The sequence below is a fragment of the Arvicanthis niloticus genome, chromosome X, assembly GCF_011762505.2.
Source record: "Arvicanthis niloticus isolate mArvNil1 chromosome X, mArvNil1.pat.X, whole genome shotgun sequence".
Lineage (NCBI taxonomy): Eukaryota > Metazoa > Chordata > Mammalia > Rodentia > Muridae > Arvicanthis > Arvicanthis niloticus.
In genome coordinates, this window is record NC_047679.1 from 17,661,156 (window position 1) to 17,689,106 (window position 27,951).

The window sequence follows — 27,951 nt, forward strand, 5'->3', positions numbered from 1 at the left end:
CTTTCTAAAATTGTTCCTGTTAGGTGGCTTAAATGATGTTATAATTTAGTAGCATTGTTTTTCTCCTTATGGCAATAAATTGTGAATAACCAAGTATGTAAAAGGGAAATGATGTATAAAATGAAGAGACTAATGAAATTCCATGTGGACCAAAAGGCTTCAAGGAAAAAAGACTGAGTTTGTATAGTGAAAATTTTCTCTCTCATTTTAACAATAATTCATGTTTGTTTATCATAGCTATGTGATAGATAACAGTCATCCCGAGTGAAGTCTGCCTGGCCCCAAATGATATAAGTTGTCTTGTGTGTAAATGCTAGATTTGAAATTTCTATATGTGTGTTTTAATCCAATTACTGCAAAGTTCAAGCAGCTAGAAAGAATCAAGTTAGAATGATTATCCAAGGAAGCTGAAGTACAGTATAGTATTTTAGTGGAAAAACAGGAATGTATAATATTATGGGAATGGGAGAGAACAGTAAAGGCAGGAATATGGAAATGCACGCTCACCCTCACCTCCACCACACACACACATAGAGACACACACAAACTCACTGAAGGCAGTATCAATAACTTAATGGGAATCCTTTAATGTAGAAGCTTCTTAAATATGTATATATATATATATGAAAAGATATTTACATGGAGTAACTATATAGTGGGAGAAATAATTCCCTAACAGGACATTTTATGTCACCAATAAAACTCCTGTGTCAGGAATAGGTTACATCATTTTTTTTTTTTTTTACCAACAGCACTGTGCAGTTTATTAACCATTCAAGTAGCATCTGGTGAGATTGGGAGAGAATTGGGATCGCAAAGTGAACAGATATTCAGCATCTAATGGGTTGGAAGAAGACAATACATACTCTTCACAAACATCTTCCACAGTCAATACAGTACTAGCCATTAACCCAGCACACCGACTGTGCCCAAGTGAAAAGATGAAATGAAAAAAAAAATAGCTACGTTAGAAAGACCAACACTTTAAAAAAGAGTAAAACACTTTCAGTTTCTCCCCTTGAGCCCCTAAAACATCTCATGGTCTGAATCTACCTATATGGTCCTTCATCAGCTTCTAGAATATCTGTCAGGAGGGAAAAAAGTAAATGACACTGGCCAGTACAGTCTTTGGATATTTAGGAAGGGGTCGGGGAGAAAGTCAGTTCTCGGAACAACTTAGTCAGCCTCCGTCTCTTCCTCAGGGTCTTTGGATTCTTCGTTCTTCCGCACCTCTTCAATGTGCTTGTCCTTCTCTTGCAAAAGCTCCAGCTTGGAAGCCATTTGCGCCTCCTGGTTCTCTTTGTTAGCCTCCATTTTGTGGGTCAGTTTCTCCTCTGCCATTTTGCTGAAGTTGTTGTTCTCCTCAATGGCTTTCTGGAGCACTTCTTTTTCATTCTCCCGCTTCTCAGCAAGCTGCTTCAAGACTTCTGCTTCATGAGACTTGCATCTTTCTTATGCAGCTTCTAATTTCTTCTGAATTTCCTCCGGGGAAAGATCCTTCTTCTTTTGGGGGGAAAGGGGAAAATCAGGGACAGATTCTTTTGAACGAGGGTTGAGGATCAGCTCAAAAGCCTGGCCTGGAGCACGCTTCTCCAGCTCTTTCATCTGAATATCAGAAGATGCTATGTCGAACAGAAGACAAGAGACTGGCTGTACAATCTACACAATCCACTGGCAAGGAAAGCCCTGCTCAGGCCGAGCCGCCTGACCACACTTTCAGTTACATCATTTTAAATTAGTGGCCAAATTTTTTCATACACTGAGTCCCACCAACAATATAAACCACCATAGGCTATTTCAACGGTATTAGTAACTGCACAATATGATGTTTTTGCACTAATGCGAAAGGCACTATTATTTATGGTATTGAACATTGAGAAAATAGAGCTTATATCCAAATACATCATTCACACCTAATGAGTAGACTTCATGGTACTGGACGTTACATATTATGAGAGGAGGATCCTAATACTTGAGGTTCATCTGCTTAAAATCCTGAGAATTAAAACAGTGAACTGCCAGGAAATATACTATTATAATAGTGTCTCAAATGTTATGTGATTAACCACAATCACATCTTGGTTGGATTTAAGGCCCACTCCATGAGACAGCTGATAGAAGACAATGCTGAAATTCAAAAGACCCTGAGATTTTATAGGTCATGTAACAACTTCTACAACTATTCTGCTAAAGGATCATTGAAATGAAATGATTGAAACCCAAGGAAATACTGCTATACACATAGATTAGTACTTCACTCTACAAACATGATTGAAGCATTTTCCTGCAATTGATGGTAATTAATACAGCATCACACAAAAGGACAGTGTGCAGAATGTGAGAGAAATTGATGTATTCAATTCTAAATGGGATGCCTTCATCAATCTGTCCCTTTGAAACTTGGGGATCTATAAAGATGAGTGAGGAAGACTAGAAACCAGAGATCATGGGTGAGTTATGAAACAGTGTCCTTCAAAGACAATAGGTCAGATACCACATAAGAGCTCAGAGCATCTTTGACAGTACACACAATTCCTCTACTTTATGAAACCAGACAATATGCCAGTATGTAAAAGGGTAAAGTACACAGAGAGTAGCTACTCAATAAGATATTTATAATTAATACCTGCTGTGCAAAACATATTTACATTTGTACAATGTCATTAAACTGGGCATGTGCAGCACACTCATTGGAATGTTCCATGGCCAGGAATTGGAGATCAATACAGAACTGACAGCCTGTGTTTCTTCTGTATTATTTTTCTTTCTAGAATTTGTATGTTTTACATTTTTTTGTACACACACATACAAACATAAAATCACACAAACATGCACACATTCAGAAAATGGGTTGCTAGATATGTGTGGAGCTATGGAAATGAGAAAGTTGTTGATGGAAAAAATCTTCATTAAAGTTGTTGTATGAAGAAATATTTATAAGTAATAAATGAAATATCTTAATTGTAGCTCTGAGATTTATCACATATAAAGTGGATAAAAACCTCCTCTGATATTTTCTAGCTTTTTGACTTGACTCAGGATCTTTCACTCATAATTTGCAATTCGTTTCTGTTACCCAAAAGAAACATGAGAATTTTTAGACTTACACTTGGTAATCACCAGTATTTGTTCTTGATACACAGAAGACACAAATATGCAAGAATTTTATATTTTTTACATAGTTTTTAATTTCTAACACTATAGATATCATTCACATAATATTAGGCTATTTTTTGAAATCTTTCCAGAGTGATTAAATTCTAAATACTATCATATGTGCTGGGAAGCACAATGTGTCTTATCAGGGCTATGAAGAATTCACTGTCCATTATACCTGTGTAGCTTCCTGAAGTTGAGCATTTGAATTAGTCTGTCTGTTGTTTGTATATGTATAAAATGGCAATAATAATTGTATGGATCTCATTGGAGTGTCAGGAATGTGAAAGGCTTATAACCCTGAAGTGTATAAATGAGGTTGCATCTAAGCACAGAATAAGGGCGAAAATAAAAGTTCATGTAAGACTGTGAATGATTGGGGAGAAACTGTTCTCAACTGAAATACTTGACAAAAAGAACTTCTGCTGCTGGATGCGATTCAACACCTGTGTGATTCTTATCGCTTGTCAACATTTTCTGCTATTTGGAAGATATATATGATCTAGGTATCTTTCAAATGGATCTCTTCACCCTGGTAAATAAAGTAAAAACTTAAAAAATTAGATGGGGGGCCTATGAATTGAATGTTTCTGAAACAAATATATCTTCTCCATGGGATTTTACATGTGAAGAACCAGATCTTTCCATGTTATACCTCATTTGTCAGCCACAACAGCATTCTTCATCATGATTCCAGTTGACCTTTAAAATCAACCAGCAGTGCCAACACAGGCTCAGACCTGCCATTGAAAAGGGGGAAGATATGGACAGCATGTTATACACGTCACCATACTTGGAAACTGATGGTTTCTAGCTTGCTCATGTAACTTTCCAATGGTATGGCTATTGTCTTCTCTCAGATAGGAAGCACATTTCACAGAGATTGTGGAGCAGTTTAGAACTAACTGTTAGGGAGGTTGTCCTGCTAAGAGATTCAGTTTTTTGTTCCTTTAATTTTTTTTTTACATGAGCAGAAGCCATGCTCTTTTCTAACAGTTTTAGTGTTCTTTATTTTTCAAATACCATTAGTATCCAATAGTGAATATGCTTCTTGAACATTAATACCATAAACAAAGATATGAACTGAAAAGTGATCTAAATAACTTTGTATATACAGTATAAGTGGAATTTCAGTTATATCCTGAGGAATATAATTATTCACACAATGTAGTCATGATACTTTAAACATTTCAACCAAATATAACAAATTTCCAAGAGGTGGAACATTGAGTATATTGTTGGAAATGATGAAAATATCCATCATTCCATGTTTTACATACAGAATTTAATTATTTGATAGTGAGGAGTGAATTTAGCTTGTCACACATGATTGAAAATCATACACACATAAACACATGAGTAAACATATATATAGTCATAAAAAATTTTTGTCAATGTATGTAGTATGTGAATGATTTTGCATCTTGCTTGGATTTTTCAGCAGACACTATATGCGTGTTTAGTTTATCTCAATTTGTCTACTAACATGATTTAGAAAGGCAATAATTTTGAACAGTATCTGTTCTTATTATGACTATTTAAATTATTAACACTACTTATATATTACAAACACTGTTGAAATAAGCCTATTATATGACTTTGCAGTTTGTCACTATTAATTTCAAGCATTAATATTTATAAGTAGAGCAAAATTGCTATTCAGAACATCTTGCAGTAAATATTCCTTTCATTGTCATGTTTTTCCAGGCCTCCTATACTGTTGCATGTACTATGTTAAACACTAACACATCAACTACATAAGTGCAACTATTCAACGGAAGAGACAAGGTTTAAGAGCTTAGTGTTCTATATACACTGATCTATTTTGTTTTCCCACATTCACTTTGGACTTGGTTAAATGTATATTCATGTCAGCCTCAGATTAACCAATAGGAAGGTGTGCCTCAACAAGCTGAGCAATCTCCTCAGGATCTAATCATCTTTTGTGTTTGAAATAGTCATTTTAAGCAGCTTTTGATGGGAGCATGTGGGAATATGACAACACTGTTGTGCAGGTTGTTTCTGTTGGACTATGAGACACTAATTACCTTTGAGAATTTATCCTCTCAGGGATCTCAACTAAGATGCTGCTGTACATCCTTATTGATTTAATTTGTATCATTTCTAATGATTTGCAGGATATACCGTACCTGAAGTGTAGGCCATTGTGATAAAGTCTGTGGTTCTGATTTTCAGTGCAATGGCCATTAAGATCATTTGCATGGAAAACCCATTGTTGAAGATGCAGATATATTACTAAAGGGTCTCTGTGGGACCTTGAAAAGGATAACTTGGTTTCTGGTAGAGCACTGGCTAGAAATGGCTGGAGACCCTGCAAGGGACAGCATATATTTCACCATGCTCCCAGACTCCAGGCTCCTGACAAGTGGTCTAAGACATTCATTGATCAGCGCTTTTCAGTCTTATAGGGCAATGCTCCTACCAGCCCCTCCACATGTAAAGGGAGTGACTACAGGCCTCAGCTTCAAGAGATTTTCATATTAATAAGTTACATGAATGGCAGAGGGCAAGACCTCATGTTTATATTTTTCCAACATAAAGTAGCAGGCAAATGTACTGGCATAATGCATGTTTCAAAAATAAACAAAACTATCAGCATGTTAAAGCATTCCATAAAGTAACTGACACATAAACAAAGAAAGTTAACCCTATCCCTTTGTAGAGACTCTTAGCTTTTCATGGATGATGAAGATATAACTGGAGTTTATAGTGTTGGTTCTTTGGATAAGGGCAGTTTTAATAGAACAAGAATTCTATTCTGTACACTAGTCAATGGGAATCTCCCATCTACCTGTTTGTGAATATCACAAATGTCTAGGTACTTCTAATATGCTCCAATGGAACAAGAGTTGTGAACATCAGAAAAATGTTTTTCCAAATTTGCTTTTTGTGTTTTAGCTTCTGAATCAATGCATTCAAACTTGTGTTAGTTTGATGACAAACATAATTATCTACTAACCAAACCAGTAACACAAAACATGCCATGTTTAAACCAAGACCCAAAAGGACATGGATGTCACATACTCAATGTAAAAATGGATATTAGCTTAAAGTAAAATATACCCAAGCTAATCTTCATTGCCAAAAATAGTTATAGAAGAAGAAAGGCCTAAGTGAGTATGCTTGCACATAATTTAGAAGGGGGAATTGAATAGTCATTGGAGGAAGATACAGAGAAGGAATTGAATGGGACATTGGTTGGGAAAGGAAATGGGGAAATTTCTGTATCACATGTAGGGAGATATAGGAGAGAGAGTGCCAGAGAGCCTCAAGTAAGCACCATAGTTTTGAGGTTGGGGAGGCTCCCAAGACTGAATTAAGCTCAGAATCTTAGCTCTGCAAATATCAACTGTAAAGTGGTCACCTTCTCTAGACATGCAAGGCCCTCAGTGGAGGGATAAGTACACTGACCCACCCACAAAGCTTTCACCCAAAATGTGTCATGTCTACAGGAAATTCAGGCACACAGATTGATTTGAAACTGAGAAACTGAACAACCAATAACTGACACTAATGGACACCTATCCCATGGGCAAAATCCAATCCCTGACACTGTTAATGATATTTTGAAATCCATCAGACAGGTGCATAGCATAATTGTTTTTTGAGAATCTCCACAATGCAAGTGACTGAAACAGATTAAGAGACACATTGGTTCATGCACATGGACTTCTACGGAAGTCTTGAGTGTATTTATGAGTATAGTGAAACCTTTATGTCTGATTTTAAATAAAATATGCTGTAAAGCCTTTATGTCTGTCATTTAAATGAAATGTAGAGCAAAGTCTTTGCATCTGATGGTAAGTGAAATGTTTCCCCAAAGTTTTTCCTTTGTTTGGTTCAATTACTAGAGATTGAGCTATTGTTATGAGAATGTTTTACCCCAAGAAAATGTCTTGCTGAAAGGTCTGTACTTGATGCCATGTGAGAGCTTGCAGCTCTACTAATCATGGAAGAGGAAGACATAAAAAGAGAAACTGAATAAATTAAAAAATAGGCCCTACTTCAAAAATCTCTGCTCTAAGAAACTTGAAAATCTAGATGGTATGAATATTTTTTCACATTTTATTTATTTTTTTATTGGATATTTTATTTACATTTCAGATGCCATCCCCTTTCCCCATTTCCCCTCCCTAGAAAACCCCTATCCCATGCCCCCTTTTTATTTTTGCTTTTATACATTTTTTTAAAATGTTAATCAAAGGCTTTATAGGTTTAGTAATGCTCAATCAGAAGTGTAACCCAATACCCAACCTAGATATATCAACTATCTTTGACTGGTGGAGACATGTGAACATCTGCCTCCATGATATGGATTTTTTTAGAGAGAAAACCCATACCAAAATTAAATCATAATCAAGTAAATATCTAAACATTTCTATAAACTCTAATAAAAATGAAAGCAGCCATTAAAAGCCTCCCAACCAAAGAATGCCCAGTGTGGGGTGAATTTAGATCAGAATTTTACCACACTTAAAAAAGATACTACCAACACTCCTCAATGTATTCCAAAAGGTAGAAACATAAGGAACACTAATTCATTCAATGAGTCCACAATTAGCCTGATAACTAACCCAAACAAAGTCTCAATAAAGAAACAAAACTTCACACTAACTTTGCTTATAAACATAGACACAAAAATACTCAGTAAAATTCTCAGAAACAAAGTTCAGGAACACAGAGCTGATACCACCTGAGCCACCACCACATTCCAGGTTCAAACATTCTTGTAGGTATTGGATAGGTTTCTCTGATACTGGTCACTAGAAAATTGTCTACCAGTACATATCCTATCTCCTTTATTATTGTGATAAAATGATATAACCACCAACAATTTTTTTAAAGTATGGGTTTATACTACCTTTAACTTTTGCACACCAGGCAGAAGCCTAAAGGCTCTAACTGACCAGAATTTTATGGAGAAACACTGTTCCTTACATTTCTACCTATTGGTCTCTATTCTTCCTTTTTATATAATTTGTTAGACCCTGACTAAAGGTGATATCACCACTAGTAGGTTGAGCTCATCAATACTAATTATTAATCAGGAAAATGCTCCTCAATCAGTCTTATAGGCCAATTAGATCAAAACAACTTTTTTATGGTTCCCTCTTTCCAGATGACACTATTTTATGTCATGTTGACAAACTACTAATCCACGTATTTGATCACTTATCAAAGACAGAAAGCTAGTAATAGAATAAGGTGGTCTATGTTCCAGCCCCAGCAAGCAGAAGAACATGGCAGCTATGGACATGTGATTCTGGCTTTAGAGGCAAGAATAGAAGGGACTACTGGCACAATTGATGCTGTTTAGCTGGAGCTAAGAAATTTGCAGTGATTAAGGAGAGACCAGCTTCACTGAGGTGAAATCTGGAAAGTGTTTTCTGAGAGTACAACAAAGCCATGTTTCATAGATAACCAAGGCTGTATTTCCTGCTTTAGCTGGACTTGCTGGTGTGTAAGAATCACCTAGGTAGTGCTTGTTTTGAAGGAATAAAGGGGTCATTGAGGGAATCTGAGTATTGGCACTGAGAGAGACCATGAAAGGCCATTGTTGAAGATAAAGCCTCAGTTGTTGGCCCAGGAGTAAAGTGGTTATGCCAAGAATTTGAGGTTTGGCACCATGAAGTGAGCCTATTAGAGGATATTGATAAATGCCAGTTGCAGCAGAAGACCACAGTGTATTGGAGATGGCAGTACCATGGGATGACAACCAAGAAAGCACAGCAATGAAGTGTAATCAACCAGATCCTAGAGTGTGACAGAGGGCAGAGCTGAAGAAGTGATGCAAGCCTTTTAGAGGAGCCCAGGAGATCATGTGTGGATCTCAGACACTGGATCAAGAAGCTGTGAAGTGGAAGTTGCCTTGCAGACCCCTGTTGGGGACCGCACTAGCCCTACGTTGGGCGCCAAAATAATGTTGGGGCCCAAGCTCAAGTCCCTGTTCGGGCGCCAAAATAATGTTGGGGTCCACACTAGCCCCAAGTTGGGGAGGCCAAAATAAATGTTGCAGCCCAGGCAAAATGTTGAGGCCCGGGCCAACCCACGTTTGGGTGGCCACTGTATCCCGGCCCAAGCTGCTGCTTCGGTCTGCAGGTCGGGTTTCAGCAAGAGCGAGGGTGAGGGCAGATTCTACCTAATGTCTGATGTGTATGAATCTCTCTCTCTCCTCTGATGTCTCCCTAATGTCTTCTCTCTGCTGTGTCTCCCTAATGTCTGAATCCTACTGTCTGCCTCTGCATTTTATATGTCTTACTTCTAAGCCACGCCTCTAAGTTACACCTTTAATCATGCCCTTAGGTCTTGTCTCTAACTCTGATCTCTATACTTATAAGTATACTATTAAGTCACACACCTTTAATCTCACACACCTTTAATCTCAAGGTATCTAAACCAAGATTATCGGAGTGTTCTCAGCTGTTGTAGGCTATTGTAATTTAAATCTCATTTCAGGGTATATGGCTCAAGATGGCTGCAAAGCTGATAGCCGCTTTCTGCTAAAAGTCAGCCCCCAACAGGTCCCCCTTTTTAAATTTTTTATTAAAAGGGAAGGCTGGGAAAACTTACGGAAACCGTGCCTTTCCTAGGTTGGAGCAAAGGACCCCAGCCTCCCTTTCCCGTCCTTGGATACTCAACAGCCATTGGTTGAGCTCCTGTCTTAGGATGGTGAGGCCTCCCTTCTTTTAGGGGCAAGGGTCTCAGTATGCTCTCTTACCCATCACTGACTATCCGGCTTAGCGCGTAAGTTAGGGGATACACCTCATTAGTCTTGATGACAGAGGTTTTACAATCCCTTACTTCCAGCCTGTAACAATGGACCTGTGTGGGTTTCATTTGAATAGCATCTCATACAAAAGCCATCAGTTTGTTGAACCACATGGACCCAAAAGACAAGAGACTTAACAACGCCTGAATAGTTAGTATGACAGCAACACTCTTTTTTAAGGGCAACATATAACTCCCTCTATCAGAGGAGTAAAAAGTGTAAGCCTCTTCTATTCTGTTTATAAATGTCTTATATCAGAATCTAAATCTATATAAATACATAGCTTTGATCTAAAGAAAACTAAGGAAATCCCTGTTCCTGCTCTAGTCAATCTCAAACCCAAAAAACAACTATAGTAACTGTGGTAGTGGGTTTTCTCCTGGCTCTAAACAATCTAAATTCCCACTAAATCTAAAACAATCTAGTTCCCCACTAAATCATAGTCAGGGAATCAAAAGTCCAATAGAGCCACCCTGGAGATATGGGTGGTGATGTCTTCTTCAGCACTGATAACTTCTCAGGTCAGGTTTACTAGTTGATCTGTTCCAGTTTGAAGGCAATTGTGAAACATCTTCATGTTTCCTGTGAAGAAAAAATACGCTTCTCAAGGGGTTTCTCCTCCCTGGATTTGTTATTGTTGTCTATTTGTTTAATCAGTCTCTCTGGCAGCCAACGTGCAGCATCTGCAGTTTGGGAATATATGCAAACAGAACCTCTTCCCCAGATAAGCACTGGATCTGGCCCATTCCAGGTTCCAGTTAATGGGTCTTTCCAGAGGACTGTTGCAAAATTCTTTTTGGTATCAGGATGCCAGAATCTATCTGCAGCAGATTTTCCTTCAGAATCCAAATTTAAAAAATTTTAAAATGAAGAATGCATGATGAAGGATATTTCTGGGGGATCCCTTGGTAGGGTACCATTCCCCCTTTTTAATTTTTTCAAATTGACATTTAATGGTTTGATATGCCCTTTCTACTATACCTTGGCCCTGTGGATTATATGGAATACCCATTTTATGTAGTATTCCCAATCTTTCACAAAATTGGTGGAAACTGGAGCTTGTATAACCTGGGCCATTGTCAGTTTTTATCTGTTTAGGCACACCCAATACAGCGATTGTAGCAAGCAAATGAGCAATCACATGCTTGCTTGCTTCTCCAGTTTGTAATGTTGCATAAATGAAACCACTGTATGTGTCTACACATACATGTATATATTTTTGCTTGCCAAATTCATTATAATGAGTAACATCCATTTGCCAGATACTGTTTGGTATCAGTCCCTTTGGATTTACACCCAAATGAGGAACTGGTAAAAGTTTAACACATGATTGACATTGTTTGATGATTTGTCTAGCTTGTTCTCTGGTAATTTTAAACATACCTTTTAAAGTTTTAGAATTAAGGTGATGTAACTCATGAGCCTTTATGGCCTGATCCAAATTAGATTGCTGATCTGATAAAGTAACTGCAGCTATTCGAGTAGCTAGTTCTGCCTTGGTATTTCCTTCAGAGAGAGGACCTGGTAGTCCTGGCTAACCTGGAACTCACTCTGTAGACAAGGCTGGCCTTGAACTCAGAAATCTGCCAGCCTCTGCCTCCCAAGTGCTGGGATTAAAGGCCTGTGCCACCACTGCCTGGATGATCCAAGTTAGATAATCCCTTATTCACTTTTTCCTAATCCTTTCCCTGGGGGAAATCCAGAGTTTATCATTTGAGCCTTGATTACTTCATTAGGGCTGCACATAATCAATCCCAACTGGGATAACAGATCTCTGCCCCAGAGATTAATGGGAAGGCCTGAGATCCCATTGCTGGGGTTAATACTGTGTGAGTGGCAGAATTGGGGTTTAGTCCTGTGCTTCCTGGTGTTGCTCCACTAAGTTCTGAAAGGGATTGGTGTTCACTGGTAGGACACTGACTGCTCCATAAGCCTGTTTTGGCTTGCGTCAGTTCGGGGCCTGGAGCTGGCCCCTGTTCCCATTTCCCTGATTATGGGAAATGGTATTACCTTGTGCATCTTGTTTAGACCTACAATCACTAGCCCAATGCCTTCCACATTTGCAAATTGGGCAGAGCCCAGGCTGTTTTCTGGGCTGTCTCTGGCTTAACTCATTTTCTACTTTGCAATCTCTTGCAAAGTGTCCAGGCTTACCACATTTAAAACATGCCTTTCTGTCTTTACTTGCCAAAAAATCTCTTACTGATTTTCCTTGCATGGCAGCCGCCATCGCTAAGCCCTGTTGATAAGAAGGACCTATGTCAGAACAGAGTCTGATATACCCTGTAAGATCTGTCTTTTTCCTGTAAGGTCTAATGGCCGCTTGGCAGGCAGGATTAGCATTTTCATATGCAAGTTGTTTCACATAATCTACACCTGCCTCTGCATTACCAAAAATCCTTCCTGCTGTTGTCATTAATCTATGAACAAAGTCAGAAAATCGCTCATCAGGCCCTTGCCTGACTGTTGTTAAAGACGCACCAGGGTCTCCCTTTACTTGAAGTTTACGCCAAGCCTTCATGGCTGCATTTTGAATTTGAGCAAATAAACCTGGGTCATATTGCATCTGGTTATCACTAGAAGCAAATTGCCCTTCTCCTACTAAGGCATCAAAGGACCAACCATTGCCTGCCTGAATGTTTCTACTAGCTGTCTCTTTGCAATTCTCATGATACTCTGATTTCCAAAATAAATAGTCTCCACCAGTAAGAACTGCTCTCGCTAACGTATTCCAATCACTAGGAGTTAGCCACTCCTCTGCGGCAGAGTCTAAAATTGCAAGAGTAAAAGGAGCAGTGGCACCGTATTGAGATACTGCATTTTTTAATTCCTTAATAATTTGAAAATTAAAACCTGTGTGATGTCTCCAAGCAACTCCTTGATTGTCTCTAGTCTCAAATACAGGGAAAGCCTCAGCCTTTCCCTCCTCTGGCTGATCTGTGGCTAATCTTAAGCTAGGTGATAGGGACGGCATTTGGATTCCTGGTTGAGGAATGCAAGGAGCCAGGGGATTTTCACAGTTTACCTCTTGAGACATCTTTCCTGTCTTTAATTTTTGTAGCTGATTAATTAAATTCTGATACTCTTTTTCTAACTCTATTTGTTGTTTAAGAACAGATATTTTTTCCTGTAATTCCCTTATGGGATCTATAACCACCATCTCCATTGGGGGAGCACTTGGAGGTGGAGACACATAGGGAGGGGGCATTTCAGCGTCATAAAATTTGACTTCCTCTTTCTCTTGGTCAGCACAATCTGGCTCTGACAAATTGTCAACAATCTTTGGTTGTATTTTGGATTCTAACTTACGCTTCCTTTTATTTTGAACAAAAAAGACAGCATTCAAGAACAAAAGCAGAAAATTAACACATGTGAGCAGCAAATAACAAAACCAAAAGAGAGAGTTGAATTCAGGCTGACTAATTTCTTGTCCCATTTTTATTACTTTTCTCGAAGCAAACCAAAACAGAGAGTTGGATTCAGGTTGACTAATTTCTTGTCTCATTTCCTTACCTTTCTCAACGCGGCAGATTCCTGGGACAATCAACAGATCCTTCTTCCAATAAGGTCCTTCACTGGGTCTCTCGTTCTTGCTGTCCCTGTTTGGGCGTCAAAATAATGTTGGAGACCGCACTAGCCCCAAGTTGGGGCGGCCAAAATAAATATTGCAGCCCAGGCAAAATGTTGAGGCCTGGGCCGACCCACGTTTGGGTGGCCACTGTATCCCAGCCCAAGCTGCTGCTCTGGTCTGCAGGTCGGGTTTCAGCAAGAGCGAGGGTGAGGGCAGATTCTACCTAATGTCTGATGTGTATGAATCTCTCTCTCTCGTCTGATGTCTCCCTAATGTCTTCTCTCTGCTGTGTCTCCCTAATGTCTGAATCCTACTGTCTGCCTCTGCATTTTATATGTCTTACTTCTAAGCCACGCCTCTAAGTTACACCTTTAATCATGCCCTTAGGTCTTGTCTCTAACTCTGATCTCTATACTTATAAGTATAATATTAAGTCACATACCTTTAATCTCACACACCTTTAATCTCAAGGTATCTAAACCAAGATTATCGGAGTGTTCTCAGCTGTTGTAGGCTATTGTAATTTAAATCTCATGTCATGGCTGCAAAGCTGATAGCCGCTTTCTGCTAAAAGTCGGCCCCCAACAGACCCCAAGATGTTAAAGACGTGAGAGATATAGGATACCTGTCTAGAAAAGCTGCTAACAGGGAGTGGAACCAGTAGAGGAGAAGGAAGTTTGTTGTAGTCTACAAAGATGAAAAAAGCATTTGGACATCTAAACACTGCATTGATATAAGACATGGAGATGCAGAGTTTGGAGTTTATGCAGCTGGTTTTCTGTCTTGCTCTGATGATAACAGTAAAGTAATTTGATTTGTTTCAGAAGAGACTTTGAACTTAGGACTTTTAACATTGTTGAGACCTTTTTAGACTACAGCAACTTTGGAACGTGGTTTAAATATACTTTGCGTTATGCTTTGTTTATGTATGTCCACCATTGCCTTATATATTTGACAAAAACTATAGGGGTCAAATGTGGTGATTTTAATATGCTTGGATGAGGAAGTGGTACTATTTGAAGTTGTGGCCTTGTTGGAAGAAGTGTGTAACTTTGGGTGTGGCATTTAAAACCCATGTCTTATTTGCTGGAAGCAATTATTCTCCTGTCTGCCTTTGAAATAAGATGTAGAACTTTAAACTTGTCAAGCCCTCATCCACCTGAATGATGCCCTGCTTTTGCCTTGATGATAATGGCCTGAAACTCTAAACCTGCATGCCTGCCCCAATTAAGTAACCTTATAAAAGTTATAAAAGACCAATTTTCCTTATGAACATTGATGCAAAAATACTGAGTAAAATTCTCACAAACAGAATCCAAGAATACATAAAAATTATCATTCAACCATATCATGTAAGCTTCATCCCAGAAATACAAGGATGGTTCAATATATGGAAATGCATTAATGTAATCTACTACATAAACAAACTCAAAGACAAAAACCATATGATCATTTCATAAAATGCCAAGAAAGCATTTGAGAATGTTCCACAACCCTTCATGTTAAAAGACTTACAAAGATCAGAAATTCAAGGCCCTTACATAAACCTATTAAAATCAATATATATCAAACCAGAAGCCAACATCAAACTAATTGGAGGAAACTTTAAACAATCTTTCTAAAATCATGGACTAGACAGGCTGCCCACTGTCTTCCTATCTATTTAATATAGTTCTTGAAGATATAGCTAGTGTAATTAAGCAACAAAAGGAGGTCAAGGGATACAATTAGAAAGGAATTGGTCAAAATATCACTATTTGCAGTTGATATGATAGTATACTTATGTGACCCCCAAAATTCCACCAGAGAAGTCCTATTCCTGATAAACAACTTCAGAAAAGTTGCAGAATATAAAAGTAACTGAAACAAATCAGTAACTTTCCTATTCTCAAAGAATAAACAGGCCATGAAAGAAATTAGGGAAACCAAATCCTTCACAATAGTCACAAATAATATAAAATATCTTTGTGTGACTCTAACCAAGCAGGTAAATGATCTGTATGAGAAGAATGTCAAGTCTCTGAAGAAAGAAAATGACCATGTCAGAAAATGTAAAAATCTCTCATGTTCATGCATTGGCAGGGTTAATATAGTAAAAATGGGCATCTTGCCGAAAGCAATCTAAAGATTGAATGCAATCACCATCAAAATTCCAACTCAGTTCTTCATAGAGTTAGGAAGAATATTTTGCAAATTTAGTTGGATTTCAAAAACAAAACAAAACAAAACAAAACAAAACAAAACAAAAAAAAAACAACCCAGGATAGTGAAAACTATTCTCAACAATAAAAGAACTTCTGGGGGAATCGCCATCCCTGACCTCAAGCTGTATTACAGAGCAACGTGGATAAAAACCTTTTTGGTGTTGGTACATAGACAGGCAGGAAGATCAATGGAATAGAATTGAAGACCCTGAAATGAACCCATACACCTATGGTCACTTGTTCTTTTACAAAGGAGCTAAAACCATTCAGTTGGGGGGGGGAGAACATTTTCAACACATGGTTATGGTTCTAATGGAGGTCAGAATGTAGAAGAATGCAAATTGGTCCACTCTTTTTTCTTTTAATTTTTTTTACTGGATATTTTATTTATTTACAATACAGATGTCATCTCTTTTCCCCATTTCCCCTCTGTAGAACCCCCTATCCCATCTCCCTTCCTCCTTGATGCTTTTATACCATTTTAATTACATGCATGTATTAAAGTCAGTTCTAGGTTGATGGTCTAGCAATAAAATAGATGCAATTAGTCAAGAAATAAGCAAGAAAATAAACACAGATAGTCAAAGAAAAAGCAAGGCATTAAACCCAATTATGTGAACATTCCTGTGATTACTGTTTCTAAGGGATTAACAGGATGACCAAAGTATCTGAGACTACATCCCTGTCCTAGTCCAAGGTCATTTTCATGTCTGAAGACTACTTTCTTGTTCTAGTCTAAAATTTAGATTTCTGCCTGAGATTACTTCTTTGTTCTAGCTTAAGATTTAGATTCCTACCTGAAATTCCTTCTTTGATACAGCCTAATGTTAGATTCCTGCCTGAAACCTACTTCCTTGTCCTTGGACAATGTCATATTCCTTCCACCGTTTCCTTGTCTTAGCCCCATGTCAAATTTTTGCCAAGCAGCCCCAAATGCTCTCGGCCTGTCCCCCCTTTTTATTTAATCAATAAGACTAAGCCTGTGTTACGTTGTTCTGCCAAGAATTCCTTCCTTACACATCCTGGAATATGCATTATCCAAAGCAATGCATTTCTGTCTTTGCTTGGTAAGGCTCCATGCAGAATCTTACCCATTTTTGGCTTGCCAGCCTGTTAATTTAATAACTCTGACTGGGGGTCCATTTTCAGGTACACGTCATGTACTTTGGCTGCCAACATGTTGAGATTGTTAATAAAAAGCTTTAGCACAATGAGTAGGAATAAAAGTATTCCCAGGAAAAAAGGGCTAGCATGATCAAACTATATATGCCATTTTTGAAGCTTGACCAAAATAGAAATACTGAACTCAGGCCATGGGAAATTTTATCTGTAGTATATAACCAAATCAATGCTCAGCAGAGCAGCATTCTTGAAATTCATAAGCTCCTTATGTATTGTTCAAACATCCCCAGAGGTTTTAGAATTGTGCCAAATACACTGCAACTGTCATTAAACATCTTCCAAATTATAACGACTACTACTGTAAATTTTAGAACTAACATGAATCTAATGGTATTTGGCATGACACTCAGGATGGCTCCTTATCCTTAAATTCTGAACCTTTTCCAGAAATGTCAAGAGGATAAGAGCATCAATCCATTCTTCCAAATACCTATCTAAATCCTCTTGCATATTCAACATGTTAGTAACATTTTTTGCTAAATGATTAACAAAATTAGCTGACTTAACTTTTTGTGTCACAGGAACTGCAGAAGCAGTGCTGCTAGCACTAAATGTAAATAAAGCTGTTATACCAGCAATAAACAAGCCCACTACTTTTTTGCTTTTGCTCAAAGCCTGACTACATTCTTCCAGTACTTGCAAGCTATTTTTAGAATACCAAGGTTCTGTGATACTCAGGAAACTAAAACAAAACTCTTTGATAGACCTCCATAACTGACATGCTGGATTTCAAAATACATACACAATTAGAAGGTGTACATTCAATGCAACTTATAGTAAATACTGTAGAAGAAACAAAAGGATTTTTAACTTGACAATTAACAGAGCCTCAACAATGTGCTAACACCTATTTGAAGTCCAGATCCTGCCCAAACTTTATCTCTTGCTAACATAACATAGAGAACTGCAAATCAAAACAACCATTAGATTCTGCCTCACATCAGTCACAATGTCGAAGATTAAAAACTCAGATGACAGCAGATGCTGGCACGGATGTGGAAAAAAAGGAACAATTGGTCCATTCTTTTCTCCTTGTACAAAGCTCAAATGCAAGTGGATCAAGGACCTCCACATAAAATCAGATACACTGAAACTAATAGAGGAAGAAATGGGGAATATCCTTGAAAACATGGTCTCAGTGCAAAATTTTCTGAAGAGAACAACAATGGCTTATGCTTTAAGATTAACAATAGACAAATGGGACCTCATAAAATTGCAAAGGTTCTATAAGTTAAAGGATGCTGTCAATAAGACAAAACAGCAAGCAACAGATTGGGGAATGATCTTTACCAATCCTATATCTGATAGAGGACTAATATCCAATATATAAAAGAATTCCTGAAGTTAGACTCCTGAGAATCAAATAACCTTATTAAAATTGGGTACAGAGCTAAACCCAAATTTTTTACATAGGAATATTGAATGGCTGAGGAGCACCTAAAGAAATGTACAACATCCTTAATCATAAGGGAAATACAAATCAAAACAACCCTGAGATTCCACCTGAAACCTGTCAGAATGGCTAAGGTAAAAAACTCAGGTGACAGCAGATGTTGGTGAGGATGGGGAGAAAGAGGAACACTCCCCCATTGTTGATGGTATTGCAAGCTGGTCCAACCATTCTGGAAATTAGTATGGTAGTTTCTCAGAAAATTGGACATAATATTACCTGTGGGCCCAGCTGTACCACTCCTTGGCACACACCCAAAATATTCTGCAACATGTAATCCGAACACAACATATAACAAGAATACATGCTCCAGTATGTTCATAGCAGCCTTATTTATAATAGCCAGAAACTGGAAAGAACCCAGATGTCTTTCAACAGAGGACTGGATACAGAAATTGTGGTACATTTACACAATGGAGTACTACTCAGCTATTTAAAACAATGACTTCATGAAATTCTTAGGCAAATGGGTGGAACTAGAGATTATTATTCTTAGTGAGCAACCCAGTCACAAAGAACACACATGGTATGCACTAATTGATAAGTTGATATTAGCCTAAAATCTAGCAATAGTCAAGATAGAGTTCATAAACCTCATGAAGCTCAAGAAGAAAGATCAAATTCTGGGTGTGTCAATCCTTCTTAGAAACGGGAACATAATACTCAAAGTAGCAGATATGTAGACAATGCTTTGGGCAGAGCCTGAAGGAATGGCCATCCAGAGACTGCCCAACCTGAAGATCTATACCATATACCTTCACAAAATACAGACGATATTTTGCATGCTGACAGGAGCCTGATATTGCTGTCTACTGAGAGGCTCTGCAACAGCCTGGCAACTACAGAGGGGGATACTCACAGCCAACCATTGGACTGATCACCAGGTATTCAATAATAGAATTAGAGAAAGGACTAAAGTAGCTGAAGGGTGTAGGAAAAATATGACTGGGGGACCCAGGGTTCCTCCTGCCATGCTGTGGGCAGTCAGCTGGGAACACCTTGGGTTCCTCCAGCTGGAAGTTGGGCCTGGCTGCTCATTAACTAAAAGCCTCTCCATGGTTCCTCATGGCTCCTCACGGCATGGCCCCAACACATGAGGAAGCCCTTGGGTTTCCAAAACCGGTTTATTGACATGGCAGATGGTGGATGGATCTGGATGCATACCCCATAAAACCCAGGGTGAACCTGAGTTAAATAGGGAATGGAGGAAGGGGAGGGGCTGGGGAGGAATGTTTAATCAGCTCCACCCTCTGGCCTTCAGGTACCTTATTAGTATGTAAATCTCCCTAGGGCCTGGATCATGCCTTCCACTTGAGTATGTGACTGAAGGGTGAAGGTGGAATAGAGATTAGACCTCCTGTTAGGCCTGACATCACACTCTCTTTTCTTTCATAAAAGGAGGGGCAAGTCTGTGTTAATGAGAGATGTGGACCACATGGAGTAGTCTGGAATCCGGGAGCATGGGGAGATATATGCCATCCCTTAGAGGCAATGTCCTGTTGGGTCCCCGGCTATCTCGAACCCAGAGCTCTACCGGGGAGACCAAACCTTCTCTTTATGGCCCAAATCTCACTCTTTTTAGTGAAAATTTTGGATGAAGGGGTTAAAATAAAACACTATGAAGGCCATAGGGTATGGCACAATTAAACCACAGGGTAGGGGAAGCTGGGGGTGGGGATTAGGAAGGCAAGGGATCATTGAAACAATTGAACACAGGTGGTACAGTTTGAGGGTACATCTGATTAATTTAGATAGATATTATGTTTTCCTTACAAACATGTAACTTTAGCTGTGTGACTTTGGCAAAAGAGATCATCTGTAGCTGGAAGGTCTGGATCTGTCTTCTGTACTGTCTCCAGGTCTGGCATGTATCCCTGGTGTCTTCAGTGTGTGTCTCTGGATCTCTGCATGCATGTCTGGGTCTCAACATGCATCTCTGGGGACTTCAGTCAGAAGAGGTGGCTGGAAGAAGGCTGCGTTGCAGGCAGGTTCCAGGAGATGGTGTTGTCTCTGCTGGACTTGTGGGAGCACCTATAGGATAATCACAACAGGGAAACAGTACCCTGGCAGGGGGATGTCTGCAAAGGGTATGTAGCAAGCATTAGGCTACTTGGGAGCAAGCATGTCATAGTCTGTCATTGAGATCCTAGAAAAGCAAAGGTGTTTGAGGAAATTTAGTCTTAGAAGGCACCTTTGAGTCTGCTTTGGATGGCTGAGGAAGAAAAACATCATGTTAATTATGTATCTGGTGTAGGCAGCAACAGTTTGTCTGTAAAAAGAAACTAGTTGTTAATTAAAAGCTGAAACTGGTGATCAGCATGTTGATTTAACCTGTGGAAGTTTAAACAAAAAACAAGAAAATTTTTGGTTGAGAAGCACAGACATTGTTGCTGTAGGTGTTCCTGTTAGGGAGAAAAAGAAACCTTTAAAAAATTTGCTTGAAAAACAGGATCGGTGTTGTAGGTCTTCCTGTTGTGGAGAAGCAGTAATGGTGGGTTTAGAAGCAGTGGGGAGAGGGCCTTGCTCTGCCATGTGGCGTCTGGGTGCTCTGGCAGAGAGGACCTATATTCCCCCTTTCTTTTTCTTAGAAATCTTAAATGTCGAGAAGGATCAAAAGGCTAACTTTGAAGAAAGTTTAGAAGAAGAGACATATAGGCTTGATAGGAGAGCCAAGAGTCAGAGAGAGTGAAAGGCTGTGTCTATGGGAGAGACACGTGGCAACCAGGCCCAGCCTGGTGTTTTTAGTTGAGAGGAAGAAAGGCGGAGGTGGGGAGGGGAGCAAGCAGGGTCTAGGACTGGCTTTGTTCCCTGGCTGGAGAGGGGTTCTCAGTTGGTGCTTTATCTGCCATGGCCTCTTTGCCATCTTGTGAAACAGCATTGAGGAAAGGGGGTGGTGGCGCCTATAGTTGTAGGGGCATCAGAATCCATGGCAGGCAGATGGCTCATTTGGACCTTTGGCCATTTGCTGATTTTTATGGGGAGGTCCATGGCGCCTGCCATAGTAGCCGCATCTGTACCAGCACCCATCAGCAGCATAGGGACTCCCTTCTACAGGAACTCCATCTGTGCCAGTCACATTAGCTGCTTCAGCACCCTTTTTTTCTGCAACCACATCAAACTCTACAGTTTTTCCATCCCCCACACTGTGCAGATACTTGCTTGGATTATTCTTCTTGATGGCAGTCTGGTGTACAAACACATCTTCTTTGGTGTCATTTCGGTTTATAAATCCATATCCATTTCTGACATTGAACCTGAAGAGCTCCAAACTCTGGAGACCCTTCCTCAAGTCTTAGGACATTGCGGCCACCCAAGAATCACAAGAAACCATACCTGGATGCAATCAGCAGAGGTTTATTAGGGGAGGAGCCGGCGGTCAAAATGACAAGCTCTTTAGCTCCAAGAGCAGGGTTTTGGCCCCGAGTGGTGGGTTAAAGGGTCTTTTATAGCATGGGGTGGGGGGAGGAAGGCATTTTCGCGCGCTTACACATAAATGGTTGCATTTTTGTGTGCTTACACATGATAGGTTGTTTTACAAGTTTTGAACATAGCACTGGGAAGACCAAGGGAGGGGTAACCAAGAACAGTGGAACATTTCAGAGAATCTAGCCCAAATGATCTAGAGTCATGTGAGATCACTCTGCATACTCATTCTTCTCAAAAATGTGGTTTTCACCATGCTATTGTGTCCTATCCTGCCATTTCAGATTACTATCTTTACTTTTTCCCGGCTATAGGGCTATAGCCCCACCTAGGTGGTAGCATCTTTATCTGTAGTCAGGAATACCTTCCTGCCTTGGGCGAGGCTTGGGGAATGTAATCCAGCAAGTGTCCTTCACCTGGAGTGTGAAGGCCTGAAATCTTATTTTCAGTTCTGAGTTCTGTAAGGCGAAAAATCTACACATATTTCATAAAATGGCCTTTATAATTTTTCACTCTACATCCCCACTTCTTCCAATTTGGTTGTTTTTAATCATAAAAACTCAATTATTAATAAATCTATTCTCACCCCACTTCTTCCAATTAGGATCTTTAGAAAAGTTTAAACCCCAGTGTCATCATAATTACCATTTTCTTGACCCAAAGTCCTATATTGGTGGCACAACACAAAAAGCTGAACAGCATTTATCCTTTCTCTAACAAAAGTTACTAATCTATTTAAAATGTAGGGGCCTATGGTTAAAAGCAAAAGTAAAATCACAAGGGGTCAAATCTACATCAGTGGCAGCTCTCAGCTGATGAAAATAATGAGGTGTCTGTATTAATGTAGCCACACCTGTCTCTATACCTATGGCCACTCCTAGTCACAATGTAACAGCTAGAGTCAAGGAAAATAGGCTCTCTGCAGAATCATCTAGGGTGTATCTCAAACTCAGTTCAAGAGTACCTGCGGGAACTAGCTGGACAAGTATATAATAATCTTTGTTCTCATCAAAGATAGCAGTGGAAACACATGGTGTTAGCCCGGAGCTGTAAGTCTACCATTTATCAATTTTAGGCACTAAGTATCTGTTAGCAGGGGTTCTTGGGCTCTATTCTATTGACTAGGGGTTTCAAAACATTTCCTTTTCTTTGTAACACACTTTCAAAGTTGTCTTCTGACTTTTCCACATTTTGTGGCACATAGCTGTCTACATATACATAAAATCACATATATAATAAAGAGAAATTGCAAAAGGAACAAATTTATATAACTCTAGATTCACATTTCAACTTCAATCTTGTTATCACAAGCTGTCATTTAACCTTGGGTGTATACACCCTAAGCCCTATCCTCTAAGGCAGCATTACCCCCTTGCCTCTAGGGTGGGATGTCTCAGGAGTCAAGGCCTGCAGTTCTTTAGCCTTGTAGAATAGCAGACGACCTTGAGCTAAACAGCAGGAGGTTGCTCTGGCGTCTGGATGTTCAGACACACTTGTTGGTGGATTTCAAGGAGGTCAGATGGTCAGCAGCACCAGGAAGTCTCTTAGCAGCCTGAAAAATCATTTCTCACACAAAAGGGACATTCTGGGTATGGAACAAGGACAAGGGACACTCTAGCCAGCGCCAGTTCCCAAGGGTAGTTTAATTTTAGGGTTCTGTATATTCTCTCTACCTGTCCTGAGTTTTGGAGACAGTATAAACAGTGGATCTTCTAATATCTCTGACAATTCCTGACTTACCTTAAAACTGCTCTCTGATCTAATTACCTAGGACACTTGAAACCTCGGGAAGGTCCCTATTTTAGGCTGTTTTCTCCTAGGTATTTCTTATTTACTCTAAGTCTTATTATTTCTCTGGCTCAAAACCTAAAGTCCCTTATACGCTTTAAGTCTCTTGGCTGCTTGGTTGCTCTCATATCTTAAGAGTCCATCTGTGTATTTAGCCTGGTAAATCCTTTGCTTTCTGGGGAGTATAGTTCTCCCTTCTTGTGTGCACCATTATCTCTTTTTCTCTAGATAGTAGGCTCCCTATGAGCAGCGTGGCGGGCACTGGGGCCTGGGGTGCACTGCTTGCCACAGGGCTCTTAGGCGCAGGGTCCGGGGACACTGCGGCCTGCGGGAGCATGGTGCCGAATGTGGTGGCCCTGCCCGCCTCGCTCATGAGGCTCGAGGACAGGGGACAGGCGTGCTCGTAGTCTCGCTGTGTCTCCTGGCCCTGAAAATGGCAAGTTGTAGGGCATTCATCCTTCCAATGTCCTGCCTCTCCACATTTGAAGCAGATTCCTTCTGTTTTTACTGCTGCCACAAATGCCTGAGCTATGGATGTGACCTGGTTTGATGGGGTTCCTATTTCTCTGGTTGCTGCAATCCACCTATCATGATGCTCTTCCTAGAGACCCTGGCAAGCTATCCTAGACTCAGAAGTCATGCCTTCCCAAACAATGTTTTTAAGAAGAAGGTCTCTAGCTGTGGAGTTGGAGATTTTTCTTTCTAAGCTCATTTTAGTTCTGAGAATAAAATCAGATAGGGATTCTCGAGGCTTCTGATAAAGGGAGAGCAGGGAGTGAGCAGGGTCTTGTGACCCTGAAGGTGGAATGAGCCTGTTCCAGGCTTGAATGGCACAGAGGCAGACCTGTTCATAGTACCCTGCTGGCTGATTTGCCTACTGTGCCCCAGTAGAGAAATCTTCCTGGCCAAAGAGTTCTTTAAAACCCCATGGAGTGGCATCACCCCTCTCCTGGTTTTGCCTGACTTGTTGAAGACACTCATCACGATAGTAGGCTTCCCACTCTAGAAACATTGGACCAGGAAGAGCAGAATGGCAAATATCTCTCCAATCTTGAGAGGTGTTTAAATTGGCAATATGACTCTGTAGGAGAGATTTTGTCCATGGTTCGTGAATGCTGTCTTCCTTCACGTCTGCCTGAGTTCTTTTAGGTTGGAGGCTTGGAGTGGGTACCAATTAAGTGGTTTAGTTTGAGTGGGGTGGTTATTAACTGGGAATGCTCGAGCAGTTTGCATTTCAAGTTCTGTATCAGACTCTTGAGTATCATGGGAAGCTGGGTTAGTTTTTGAATGAGAGTTGCTGAAATTGCAGAGTTGTTGAGTGGTTGATGGTTGAGTATGAGGGACTATAGGATTTGGCAGGGTTTTATCTACAGATTTTGAAGGTCTGCTTGGAGAAGGGGGAGAGGATTTATCTCTTTTTGGTTGAACGGGAGTTGGTGGAGTAAGGTGAGGGTCAGGCAAGAGTTCCTTTAGCATTTTAATGGAGCCTTGCCTTTGGGTGGGGAATGGAGGGGCAAAAGGAGCAGATAGTTTAATTGGCATTTCCTCCAAGGCATAAGGGGGGAGGGGTGGGTATATGGATTTTATCTCTCTTATTAGTTGGGTAAGGGTCTTGAGGTCTGAAACAAGGTGATTTTTGGGACCTTGATTTTGGGTTCATTTGACTGAGGGAGCCCAGGAGCTGTGTTGTTCTCTGTTCAATTTTAGATGGTCTTATACATTGCTGAATTGCAGCTAAGATCGGCAAAAACTCACAAGGGATTTTTTTAATCTATGTTTTTGATAAGGGAAGCTACTTTGCTCCATGAGTCTGGACTGTAAACATTATCCTCTAGCATGCATGGTGCTATCTAAAGGACTTTCTCCCAAAACAAGGAGGCTTGTTTTTTTGCCAATTTTTATTCCGTGGGTCTTTAGTAGGGCATATATTTGCCTGGCCTGGGGTGGTTTATTACATGAGGTGGAGTTCCCCATGATAGGAAAGAGGAGAAATGCTTTGTCCACTGGAAACGTTCCCTTGGCCTATTGGCTTTGGGGGATTCCACAATGGTCCAAGAGAGCCAAGCTTTCCTGCAGATTTAAGGACTGGCACCCGCCCTGTGGCTTTTAAATGGCTGCTGTGTTACCAGGTTTTTTCTTTCTTTCTTTTTTTTTTTTTTAGATATTTTATTTACACTTCAGATGCCAACCCCTTTCCCCATTCCCCCCCCTAGAAAACCCCTATCCCATGCCCCCTTTTCCTTTTTGCATTTATACATTTTTTTTAAAAAATGTTAATCAAAGGCTTTATAAGTTTGGAATTGTTCAATCAGAGGTGTAACCCACTAACCAACTTAGATATAACAATTATCTTTGAGTGGTGGAGATACATGAACATCTGCCTTCCTGTCTCCCCCCTCTTTCTCTCTTTCATCACCTAGCTTCTCCTCTCCTTCTTCTTCTCCTCTTCTTACTCCTTTTCTTCCTCTCAGTACTCCTCCTACCTTAGCTCCTCCTACACATCACCCTTCCTGTTAAAATGAAACTTTTCTCTCAAAATACAATTAGAGCATAATTATGCCAATTTGTACCAGTGAGGTACAAGATAGTCCTAATACCCAGTCCATCCTTTTGTTGACTAACCAGCACCTCTGTCATCTATCCTAACTAAAACATTTAGTTCTGAACCTGGCTTTAGGATTAGTGTCAGCTGGCGACCATCCACTCAAATCTTTTCTCTCAAGGTAAATAGCTATAAGTTTTCAACCCCATCTGAAATCCAGAATGACTGAGTTAACTATAATTGTGGGAAGCACAAAGCATAGCTTCTAAAACTTAGCCAATTTATAGAGACCTCTGAACACCTGGACACTCGCTCTACTTCAAAACGTTGGAGCATCTGTTCTTCTGCCTTCTGGCCCAGGATCATCTGACAGACCTTAGTGCTGCAGAATTATTAAGGGCTGATTACTCTGTCTAGGGAGATATAATCAGTTGACTATTCTGCAAGTGTGTCCTTTTCTGGACAGTAATTTGTCTGTAGAAGGAAAATGGCAATTCTTGCCTAGTGGCTGTCTCACCACAACTGGAGTAACTCCAAGGATGCTCAATTTCTTCTTAGAATTCAATATAGGAAGCTGTCTGGAGCAGACAGGTCTCTAATGAAAATGAACATTAATACTGAAATGTTTGTCATGTCAATTCTAAGGATTTCTGATGTTTTGAAAACCAACTATCCATGTAAGGTAATCTGGACTGTTGCCTGTTAACTCCACTCAGCTATTTCTAAATAAAACATAGAGAACACCCTTATAATAAACTCCAAGTCATGAGTTTGCTATAGTCCCTTAACTCACAGGCTGACCATATCAAATCAGTTAAAAAAAGTTAAAGAAGGACTGGGTCTAAGCTTTGTATTCCTAAATGTGTTATACTGGTACAATGCCTATGAGAGTAACAATGTTCATCTCACTCTTATATCACTAAGAAGCTCATGCCAATGAAAACCTTAAAATTTGTAATCAAAGCAAATTGGTGCCATTTAAGTATTTATATCTTCATCTTGATATTAATTATACAGATTTCTACTAATAGGTTATGGCTATGCAATTAACCCCTAGCTAATCCTCCCTGTTCCAACAAAACCACTACTTTTCCCTAGAAAGACAGTCCAACATTTACCACCTTAGTCCCCAAGCCCAGGGAATAGGGGCGCTGACTCTTCATTAGCTTCTTCAAGCTGATTATGGGCGTTGAGATATTAGAAGAAGAGTGGGGGGAAGAGCAAATTGACAATCCTCTGATGCTGTGTCTTCGCTGCCTCCACATGGAATTCCCGGACCTCAGAGGTTTGAGCAGGTCTGCCCAGCTTGCTTGTTGAGTAGATATACCAAGGCTGATCATTCTGCAATATACAATTCTCAAAACAAATTTTAGTATCAAGATAGTTTTTTTTTTTAAGAGGGCTGACATTTTATTAAGAATGTTGGTTCTAACTGCTTTTCTATTTTTCCCCCTGTTTTATTGGATATACAGGTTTTTTTTTTGTTTTAAACAGAGTTTAGATAGATAGTCTTTGCCAACGCCTGTCACAGGCTGTTGGGATTTAAGCAGAGACCAGAGGAACCTTCAACCAACACCAGAGAGTGCTCTGGCCAGGAGGTATCAGTTGTTCCTTCAGCTTATTTAAATCCTTGAGATGGCTCTGACTGAAAACACAGGAGGAAAAAACAGGTTGCTTGTTTCTAGAGTTGAGGGACTCACCTTCCCATGGTATCAGTTCCTGTGGCTGCATGGCTGTCCGAGCCCAACATTTGTGGTGCCAGCTGTAGGAAAAGTATGACTGGGGAACCCAGGGTTCCTCCTGCCATGCTGTGGGCAGTCAGCTGGGAACACCTTGGGTTCCTCC

General features: G+C 39.9%; 1 pseudogene; it reads right to left on the minus strand.

Annotated features, from left to right (window-relative positions):
* Positions 1–960: 960 nt before the first annotated feature.
* On the minus strand, positions 961–27,913 carry LOC117694645 (uncharacterized; annotated as a pseudogene).
* Between the last annotated feature and the right edge of the window lie 38 nt (positions 27,914–27,951).